The sequence below is a fragment of the Pongo abelii genome, chromosome 11 (genome assembly GCF_028885655.2).
Source record: "Pongo abelii isolate AG06213 chromosome 11, NHGRI_mPonAbe1-v2.0_pri, whole genome shotgun sequence".
In the NCBI taxonomy this organism is placed as follows: domain Eukaryota; kingdom Metazoa; phylum Chordata; class Mammalia; order Primates; family Hominidae; genus Pongo; species Pongo abelii.
The window spans coordinates 92560380-92572051 of NC_071996.2; positions in this window are offsets into that span (position 1 = coordinate 92560380).

The window sequence follows — 11672 nt, forward strand, 5'->3', positions numbered from 1 at the left end:
CTTCAAGTAAAGGAGTTAGAATGGTTTTAACAAGTTGTTGCCATATGTCAGGCTTCTATAAAGCTATATGTAGTCACATTGTAACTTCCATTTCATTGAGAATACATCTCATAATTGCATATAGAATGTTTTAGCTAATACAAATGTAACTGGAGTGCTTTTTATTTTCCAGCCTTCTGGGGTAGTCCTTTTCATTAACAACCAAATAAACATCGTTCAAACCCTCATTTGCTTGCCCACAAGAAAATGAGTCTCCTTCTGGGTATTTTTGAGAGCTCCTTCGAGTCTTGCCTGTTTTATTGTCACTTGCCACTTTTTATTAAACTATCCTCTCAGTTCTTGGTTGTCACTGGCCATTTGATCCCCATACTCCATGTCAATCCTTCTCCCTCTTTTTCACAGCTCCCAAATGAGGCCAGAGCCCCTTCTTCATGTCCTAGGGCAGTGTGAGGACAGGTGGACACTAGATTATCTTAAATTCCCTTCCCAGGCTCTAACAGGAGGTGTTTCCAGGCTCTTTCCTTGGGTCCTAGCCTGCTGTTGGGTTCAGCTGCCCTGTATATTTGATACATTTTTCCCAACCTCCTTCTCTCCAAGTTCCTAGGCCTCAATCCCCTATTACTCTACCTGGATGCTCACAGTACTCAAATCAGGTAGATCTACATAAAGACTCTCTCAATGTTTTTCCTCACAGCTTTAAAGCTGAAATATTTCCAAATTTAGTAACTAAAATCTGGGTTCTAATTCTGTTAATATTATTAGCTAACAGATTTTATTAACTATTTCTATACAATAATTTCATTGAATTTGGGCTTGATTGGCAAAGGGAAAGATGGGAGTTCTAGAAGATGTAGATATATATATATATACATATGCATATATATATTTGTATTTCTGTGTGTGTGTATATAAACATATATAAACATATACACACACACACAGAGGGAAATAAAAAAGACTGTAAAAAATGCTTGCCATCAGTTCTGCTGTTTTCCTTTTAGCAGCCCTTTCCAAAGCTGCTGTCAAATGGGGACTGAGGAAGAAGGCTTCAGTCAAGGTGACTATTGGGTTAGTCTGAGTAAACCTGTTACCCTCATGAAATGTGTTTTGAGTCTTATCTTTAATCATGGAATGAAAGGTTTTTGCTTTGTTAAAACATCTTCAAGCTTTGTTGTACAGGCTTGGAATTGTGATGGGGATGCCAGCAAAGAATTCCCTGTACTACTCTCAAGACTGACTGCTATAACTAGATTGAGATCCAGGCCCAGCAATGGCAATGAGTCTGTGCAAACATATCCCATACAATTTGTATTTGAGAGAATTTTGTGTGTTTGTGACAATTGTACTTTGCAAGCTCCATTTCCCTGGCAGAATAAAAATACCTATTCTAAATTTCCTTTCCTTGAAAATGATAATAGTAAAGCATTTTGCCAAAGTGTTTTCACAGGCATCAGCCTCACAACACCTGTGAGGTGGGCAAAGCTGGTCTTGTTTCTTCATTCTACAGATTGGGAAGACAATGCTCAGATAAATTGATGATCATGGTAAGGCTCAAAGAACCCAGGTAATCTCAGAATTCTTTCATTTGCAGCAATGCGTCCCAAACACAACACCAGGGTCAGATTCCTGAATCCTGTCCCTAAAAGATCTGGAATAGGTCTGGGGATCTGCATGTTTGTAAAAATCTCCCTAATAATTCTGGTGCTCAGACAGTCCACCCTAATGAGGTCATAAGCAGCAGATAACTGAAGGAAATGATGACATATCTCGGTGTCTACTGTGATCATCCCCCCATCAGCTCTATGTACAATTAGATTGAATCCTCAATGGAACCGACTGAGACAGGTCAGAACAGAAATAAAGAAAGCAGAGAAGGAAGTAATTTGGCTCCAAACTGCCTGGGTTCAAATCCCTGCACCTTGACTTAATAGTGTGTAAGCTGGATCAAGTTACTTTACCTCTTTGATCCTCAGTTTCTTCAGGTTTCTGTGAGGATTAAATGGGTTAATCCAGGTAAATCACCTAGAACAGTGGCAGGCACTTAGTAAATGTTATTTATTAGCTATTATTATTATTATTATAATTTTTAAAGCTAATAAAAAATAGAACATTTGATGTTTCATTTTAATGAAACACATATAATCACCAAATATATCAATTGGGGTTCTTTGTATACCAACATAAATCAGCTCTGGCTAACAAAAGCCAAAAGAGGAATTAATTGGAAGTCATGGGACAGCTCACAGAAAAAAGGAAAAGCTGAAGAATGACATCCCCATTAGGACAGGATCAAGACAGCTATGAATATTTAGATGTCAGGAACCAGTTGACAGTCCCTTAGGGTCCTGTCCTTGGCCTAACATATGGTCTATCCTTGAGAAACATCCATGTGCTGAGGAGAAGAATGTCTATTCTGCAGCTGTTAGATGAAATGTTCTGTACATATCCCTTAGGTTCATTCGGTCTATAGTGCCGATTAAGTCTGATATTTCTCTGTTGATTTCTCTAGATGATCTGTTCAATGCTGAAAGTAGGCTGTTGAAGTCTCCAGCTATTATTGTATTGGGGCGTATCTCTCTCTTTAGTTCTCACAATATTTTCTTTATATATCTATATATCTGGGTGCTCCAGTGTTGAATGCATATATATTTACAATTGTTATATCCTCTTGCTGAATTGACTCCTTTATCATTACGTAATGACCTTCTTTGTCTCTTTTTGTAGATTTTGTCTTAAAATCTATTTTGTCTGATATAGGCATAGCTATTCCTGCTCTTTTTTGGTTTCCATTGTCATGGAATATCTTTTTCTATCCCTTTATTTTTCAGTCTGTGTGTGTCTTTATAGGTGAAGTGTGTTGCTTGTAGGTAACAGATTGTTTGGTCTTGTTTTTTTTAATCCATTCAGCCACTCTATGTCTTTTGATTGGAGAATTTATTTACATTCAGTGTTGTTATTGATAAGTAAGAACTTACTCCTGCCATTTTGTTATTTGTTTTCTAGTTGTTTTGTGGTCTTCTCTTCCCTTTTCCCTTCCTTTCTGTTTTCCTTTAAGTGAAGGTGATTTTCTGTGGTGGTATGTTTTAATTTCTTGCTCCTCATTTTTTGTGTATCTGTTGTATGTTTTTTGAACTGAGGTTACCACGAGGCTTACAAATAATATCTCATAACCCGTTACTTTAAACTGATGACAACCCTGATTGAGGGTCCTGTCCTCGGGATGAAAGAACCACACTCATTATTTCAGATAACACGTTACTTATTTAAGATTCAAACTCCAGATCATCTATTGACTTGGCTGAGGTCATGTGCCCACCTCTTGCCTAACAGATAAAAGAGCATTCTAAATAAAACTCTCACTAAGACTCTAAAGGTAAGTAAGTAAAATCAGGGTACTGTTACTAGATGCAGAGATACATGCTGGGAAGGCAAAGTAAACAGATATGTACCATCTTACTAACCCCCAACCTTGATTGCTTGGAATTTGTTTACATTTTGCCACAGACGCCAAGATAGGCGTGTTAAAGTCCTCTGGCTAGCCCCAAAAGGAAGCCAGTTTGACTTACAATATGCCAGAAACAACATTAAGAATATTTTAAAGCCCAAGATACTAAAGGATTCTTAAGCCTTTAGTTTTTTTTTGGGGTATTTGGTTTTTAACTATAGGCATCAATGGGCTAGAAATGTCCCTTCATAGATTCTACAAAAAGAGTTTTGTAGTTACACAAAACAAAGGTTTAACTCTGTGACATGAATCCACACATCACAAAGAATTTTCTCAGATAGCTTGTTTCTAGTTTTTATCGCAGGATATTTGGTTTTTCACTATAGGCCTCAATGGGCTCAGAAATGTCTCTTCATAGATTCTACAGAAAGAGTGTTTCTAACCTGCTGAATCAAAATAAAGGTTTAACTCTTTGAGATAAATCCACAAAAATCTGTGAGATAAATCCCCAAATCTGAGCCCTTCTCTTTAAAAACTGTGTAAGAATTTTGGAAAACAGGTTCAGGAGCACATAGACCTATAAAAATTTCTAGGAGGCTGGCTGTATAACACCATGTTGATGTAGGAAGGAAACAATACCAGAATAAAAGATGAGGGGATGGGCAGGGCCTGGATTCTGTGGCTCCACTGGAAATAGCAATGGGAAGCTTCCAAAGAAGATATAAAGTTTTCAAAAAGTTGAAACATGATTCATACAAATTAAGAATGCAAATGCATAAAGGTTTTATTGAACCTATTAACTAATATGAAACCAGAAAAACAGTATAGCTGGTGCAAAGAACATTTTGAAGAACTGAATATATATAAGCATTTTGAGGAAGAATGCTAGAATAATATTCCTAGATTAAATAACAAACTGGTAAATATCTTTCAGGAAAATAAAACCATAATCAGCATAATATTTGAGTTCCCTTTTATATCAGACAGAAATAATTTGCATCTCTACTGGAGACAAATCTATAAACTAAAATGTAACTTCCCAAAGTCTGGGCCAAATAGTAAGTAGCTAGTCTCAAACACAGGTGCATGCCTCTAAGATAACTGAATAATCCTTGATGATGGGCGAGAGCTTATTGTTAAACATTGTCCTTTATGAAGAGGAGAGTATGTGAAGAATTCTCTTGATTGTATTTTCAAGCTCTCATAATGTTTCTTAAGAAAGGGATATCAGCAGAAAGCAAGAACTAAGGGAGAAGGAGCAACAGTGGCTGCCAGGGTATCACAGGTAGGAGAGGTCTCTGCCTAGTGGCAGGAGACCAGAGGGGAGGCCTTCCTGCACACAAGGTGTTCCTTTGTCAAGTGTTCTTGAGTAAGAAACCATAATTAATACTTGCAATGGTGGCAAGTCACAGTTGGTGCTTCGTGACTAAAGAAGGACATCAAAAGTCTTCTGTGGGTTACATGCTAGAATAAATGGATTTATTAAAATGTCTTGGTTGGTTAAATACCCTGTGTGCCTGATGCCACAAGAATTTTACTGCATATTATTTAGGCTGCTGTTCTTTTTCTGAAGCAGAAAGCATTTTTCTTTCTCAGTTCTTTGGTTTTTGAAATTCCTAAAAATCCAATTTTCTGTCTTTTTAAGTCCTGTAATTCAAGGACAACGCAGTAGAAATCCAACAATATTATGCCATGATAACTTTATTATCCCAGAATAAAATCATTTTTAGGAAGTAATATTTCTCAAGACATTAAAATGGAATGGATTTTTATTTTCTATAATTGTTTTATTATATTGCTCTCTGACACAGGAAATGAGTTCAATGGCCTCTAGGATTCCTTTATTTTATTGTGGTCCAAGGATTCTATATTGATCAGATTTCCCAAATGGTCATATAACATATTTCCATGATAGATTAAAACTGTACATTGTGGCATATTTTGCCAATTCTTTTAAATTTCATGTCATTAACACAATTAAAATATAAAATATGTGCTGGCTCATTCCTAAGAACTTTTACAATACCATACTTGTGTTGGTCTCCCAAAAATTGAAAATCATTTTGTGAGAATAATGATAAAAGACGTGTTTTAAAAATTATTGTTTCCCACTAGAGAATAGTTTATGTTTTAATATAAAAAAGAAAAGACAGGAAACAGAATTCCTTGCTATTAATTGCTACATCACAGGTAAACCAAAGACTCAAATATTATTGATGGGGTTAGAGGCCTATGGTATTCTTCACCAAGATGTTTCTTCAGCATCTTTTAGAGCATCTGTTTTTTTTTTTTTACTATGTGTGTATCTCAGAAGGAAATTTCTGGTCATTATTTGCAACTATCACAAAATGATGAAGCCTTTTGTTGTTTTGTTTTGTTTTCCTTGTTGCTAAAAAGTACTGAATAATTAATGTCTAACCTTTCAAGTCACATTTTTTGAAAAACACATTATGCTTCTCTTTCTAAATGACCTAAGTTCTATTTTAATGTGTTTTTTAATATGTGTATTTTGGAGAGAAGGGAGGGTCCCTTCAAAATTAAAAGCAGATGGCAAAGAAGTTATTTGAGACCAAACTATAAAACTGCTGGAAGTCTACTATAGTTAAGTAAAATAAAATTTCATGTCAAAAGCTGGCTTCCAGGAAAATTATTTTGTTTGTAAAAAGACTGTCAAAATTTCTACTGAGGGCACATGCAATGTAACAGTAATCTGTCTTTTTTTCTTGCCTTTGCAAAGAGGCTTAGATAAGGGAACTGAAGAAAATGCACTTTGGGATCTACAGAAAACTTCCTAATCCATTTATCCAATAAATGCTATTTCCATCTTCTCAGACACTGTTCCAGATGCTGGTGATAATTAGTGAACTAAGTACCCAAGTTCTCAGTCCTGAGGATCTTACAGCTTCATAGCTGAGACAGACAATAAACAAGTAAGCAAAGAAATTAAAGAGATAATTACAGTCTGTGGTAAGTGCTATGAAGGAAATAAACAGGGTTCGTGATAAGGAGTAGTGGGGACAGGGAAACACTTTTTATTTATTTCTTCCTTAATTTCTTCAGTGACTCAATGGTCATTCAGGAGTATGTTATTTAATATTTATGTATTTGTACAACTTCCAAAGTTCTTCTTGTTATTAATATATTCAAAGTGTGATTATCTACTCACTATTGTGGTTCTACAAACTCTCTTTTCTTACCACAAAAGGTAACTGAGTCGAAACATGTCAGTTCCAGGTAACCTATCTACCTTGGGTTGGCCGTCCCATATTCAGATATTTTCCTTGGCATAATAAATAACTTCATACGAGCCAGATTAAATAATATAAGACCATAATAAATAAATATAAGCTAGATTTAAAAATATAAGACCATTATAAATAATATAATACCGTTCTGGCATAAAATGTCATATATGGTAAAATTTTTCTATATAAATCCCATACTTGATAGTTATTCAGGCAAAATTGGGGAGCATCTGAGTGAAAATAAATTTTCTTGAATTAGTTGGTAAAGATTTGCTTGAATTACGGAGTTAATAGTAGCAAAAACAATTGATTTTCTAAAATATGTAGTAAACTGAGCATTAAGTGAACAGTATCATGGGCCTCACCTTAAATGTTGTATCATGAGTTAAACTGAAACTGAGTATTTTAGATTATTATTTAGTTGACTTCTGAAATTGCATAGCTCAATGGAAAGAGTTGGACTAATTTTGAGGTCAGACAGGGCCTCAATTTCAGCTCAGTCACTTAGCAGCTGAGTTTGAGCAAGTTAGTTAAGCCGTCAGAGCCTCAGTTTGACCATCTGTAAAATGGTGCACCACTATGCACTCCTCAGAAGTGTTTTGAAGATTAAATAACTGCATGCACATAACAGCATCCAACACATAAGACATGCTCAATAAATGTGGTAGTTTCTTCTTCTTCTTTTCTTTGAAAATCTTAAGCTGAAATAATGACCATTAAGTGAAAGAAAACTGAATTAAGTAAAATGTGTTTCTTCTGGCAAGAAGATCAGTTTAAGAATATTGATTTAAGAATAACATAGCTCTCAGGGCACATACTGCTGAATTCTCTAAGAAACAATATACAAGTATTTGACTTTAGCAATCTTTAAAATTTAGTTGCACTAATGTAGCTGGTGCTGAGATTTAAAGCTTCAACAACCCATACGTTAAAATAGCTTTTAAATTCCTACATTTGAATTATTTTCCACAATGATAACAACCAAAAACCCACAGGTAAAAGAGAGAACAGTAGATAAGAAGGAAAAATTTATTAACTTTTGTACTCTAGGGAAAAAAAAGCCTGAGGGATTCTTAGAAATATGTTTGAATTTGGGAATATCAAACCTTTAAAAAAGTTACATAAGTATATACCCATTACACAGATTTACCCTCTTAACCATTTGTCCTTGGACTCTCATGCTCACTCACATTCTCATTTTCTCTCTATTCAGATGCATAGAGAAATAAATTTTTTTCAAACATTTAATGGTAGGTTGCATACAGCCCTTTACCCCAAACTCCTAAATACTACAGTTTTTTGTATTATAAAAAAGATATTCCCTTACATACACACACAAAATACAATAAATTTAACATTGATACAAAATGTATCTATTGTCTTTATTAATATCTTGGCAATTTACACAATAAAGTCCCCATGAATGTAAGCTTTTTGTTGTTTTTTGTTTTTGTGTTTTGCTTTGGGTTTTGGTTTTTAGTTCCTGAGTTTTTCCCATCTAGAACATGATCCAGTAGGATAATTATACTCAGTTTTCATGTCTCTGGACAACCACCACAAAATTGTCAGATTCAAGGGTCGGGCAGTATGTCCAGATCATCCCCATTCCAGGAGCCCCAGGGAGCCCATTTCCCCAGTCAGGCCCTGCCAGCATGGGCAAAAGAGGAGAAGTTCCTCAGGCTGCCCTCTTCATTGTCCCTGGCTTTGTCTTTAGGGATAGTCAACAAGAAAAGTCTTCCATCTCCTCTGAGGAGGGAAATTTCCATCAACAAAATGTTTCTGTACAATTAGACAAGATTAACCACATGCTACCACATCCTCTGAAAAACCTGGTCTCTGTTATGTTTCTCATAACCAAGGATATTTATTCTTTCCAAATATATTTGTTCTTCTAGTAACTGAGTGCTATCTTCTGTCTCTACTGTGTTTGGAGTATTGTTTTGGGAATCGCAGAAGTTTGAGCTCAGGGGAAGGAAGGAGTCCTCCTCAGCTCTTCCTGAGTGCCTGCTTTGGCTTCTCAGAGGCGACCACAGGTTGGGAGGGAGGTTGACAGTAGGTTTGCACATCCTCCCTGCTCAGTGGTAGGCAGCCAAGGGAGTAGGCAGCATGGGGCTGCTGGGTCTTTTTCACCCACCTGTATCAAGTGAACAGTGACTCATTCTCAATAGTCATGTTCACAGGTTACAGACCTTCCCTTCTTCACTCACCTCAGAGAAGGTAAAAAGAGCTCAGTGTGCGAGACACTGATATGTATATGCATAGTAACCTGATTATGAGATTCTGTGTACTCACGGTGGAATGAGAGTGGTAAAGCAGTATCTATAGTTTCCTTTTCCTCTTTATGCCAGAAGGAGGACAGAAAAAGGGGAGAAAAAGACCAGGAGTCAAAAGAAGACAAGGACATGCAATCTCTATATATTTTCATGTAGTGCTGGGTCACTTTCCACCACTAGAGTGTGACCTGGATTCTAAGCTTGATACATAAAATTGACTCTTGACCTGGGCAGGCTCTCCCCACCTCTTCTCCATGCTGCCACCTCCACTCCAAGAAAGCCTAGCTCCATAGTGGGTCAGGAACATAAAAATTTCTTCTGAATACTGTGGTTTTTTTGCATTCTAAAGAAGGTTTCCAAATATCTTTGAATCCAGAGCTGCATACACATTGGGTGGGAGTTTGGGTGGTGGACAATATTGCTGTGTCAGATTGTGGGCTGGCCCAGGGTACAGTGTATGATCAGGGTATGTTTGCTTAAGGGTCTGTTGTACCTGTGATGTTAATCTGTCTGGGAAGCAAACTCTAAATACATTAGAGCAATCTCCCTCTGAAGTAGGCACCGTTAGAAAATGAAGCCTCTCCCCAAGGAGTCTGCCCAAGGTGCCTGAATTGACATCATTGCTGAATGAAGGTCTCACCCGGGTATCAATAGTGGAAAGATTCATGGTGCCGCCTCTTTGTGCTTAATGGAAAATGAGGCAGAAAGTGAGAAATTGGTTTGGGTTTTACTAAATAAGGAGGAAGAAAGAAGAACGAAAGGGGTCAAAAGAATGAGCCAGCTGGTTGGAAGGAAAGGTAATGTTCCTATTATCCCCAATCCTGTCTGCTCCACACACATACAACCTGATCTGGATGCCACCTCCTGAAGCCTCATCAGGCACTGTGAGCATATTGGCACCATCCTGGTGGAAACGTGTAATGGCCTAGTGTTTTAGCACAAAAATAACGTTTATAGAAATATTGTCAGGTATGGCATGCCCCTCTCTCCTCTCTGGGGATGATGGCCTTGGTATGTTCCTTCTGGCCATGCTTGATGACAAGATGCAGGAATTATCCTCTGTACACAGTTCAACCATCAAGGTTGAGGCACCACCACGTGATTTTCATGCTCTGTCTGGAGCACTGACAGACCTCCTCCAGAGACAACAATAGTTCATGTACCAAGGGTGAGTCCTACACCTTGCTCCCTGGAGCAATGTTTCCACAGGTTGCCTTGGGCCCCAGTTCAACACTTTGAAGCCAAAGCAGTCAGAGACACCAAGTGGGTCCTCAACCTTCCTACTTTTAATCATTTTTCTGTCCATTGGACTCTCTTGCTTCATGTCATCTGGATTAAAGCCACAGACTTCAAGGGATATCAAAGAAGGCAAAGAAGCTATCGAGAGAATGGAGCTACTAGTTCTTTTTTTTTTAATTTCTTTTTTTTTAAAGTTCTTTTTAAAGTTTTTTTTTAAAAGTTCTTTTTTTTTAAGTTCTTTTGATGATGAACTTAAAGGAAACTTTTTAAGTTCAGAAAGGCTGAGTTACCCAATAAGTGAAAAATCCAGTACTGGGGAACTCAGGGGATGTGACTGCTTGTCTGGTGATGTTTGGCATGAACAGAACAAAGACACCTAATTAAGAGCTGAATGATTCCTCCAGGAATACAATCAAAGTCATCCCTGACCTCCAGGTTTTTGCTTATCTCTAGAGACATAAAGAAGATGAAGCAATCAGGCAGAGTTTTAAAACAAAGGAGTAAAGGAAGAATTTCCCCAATCTTACTCTGTTTCCTACACTGTGTTTCTCCTTCCCAGGATCCATCCCATATGAAAAAGCAGGAGGACAGGCTGGGCACAGTGGCTCATGCCTGTAATCTCAGCACTTTGGGAGGCCGAAGCGGGCGGATCACGAGGTCGGGAGATTGAGACCAGCCTGGCCAACATGGTGAAACCCTGTCTCTACTAAAAATACAAGAATTAGCTGGGTGTGGTGGCACACGCTTGTAATCCCAGCTACTCGGGATTACTCGGGCAGCTGAGTCAGGAGACTCACTTGAACCTGGGAGGTGGAGATTGCAGTGAGCCAAGATCGAGCCTCTTCACTGCAGCCTGGCCACAGAGCGAGACGCCATCAAAAAAAAAAAAAAAAAAAAAAAAGGAGGACAAAACTCATTCGCTGCATACCAGTGGGAGAGATGAGGAGCTCTTTCTCACGTAAAATAAAATGTTGAAGCAAATTTTGTTCCTAGACCTAGGGCTCACAGTATTGCTTAATTCCTGGGGTCATTTTTCACTTCATATAGATGACTCTGATATTGAATACAATGGGAATGGGCTCCCTGGAGTCATAGGATACTAAGCTCTATACCCCACACCTAATAGAGGGCTAATAAAAAAATGCATGAAGGGCTAGGTGCAGTGGCTCATGCCTGTAATCCCAGCACTTTGGGAGGCCAAGACAGGTGGATCACCTGAGGTCAGGAGTTCGAGACCAGCCTGGCCAACACGATGAAACCCTGTCTCTACTAAAAATACAAAAATTAGCTGGATGTGGTGGCGGACACCTGTAACCCCAGCTACTTGAGAGGTTGAGGCAGGAGAATTGCTTGAACCCGGGAGGCGGAGGTTGCAGTGAGTTGAGATTGTGCCATTGTACTCCAGCCTGGGCAACAAGAGTGATAATCCATCTCTAAAATAATAATAATAAAATAAATAAAAATTTAAAA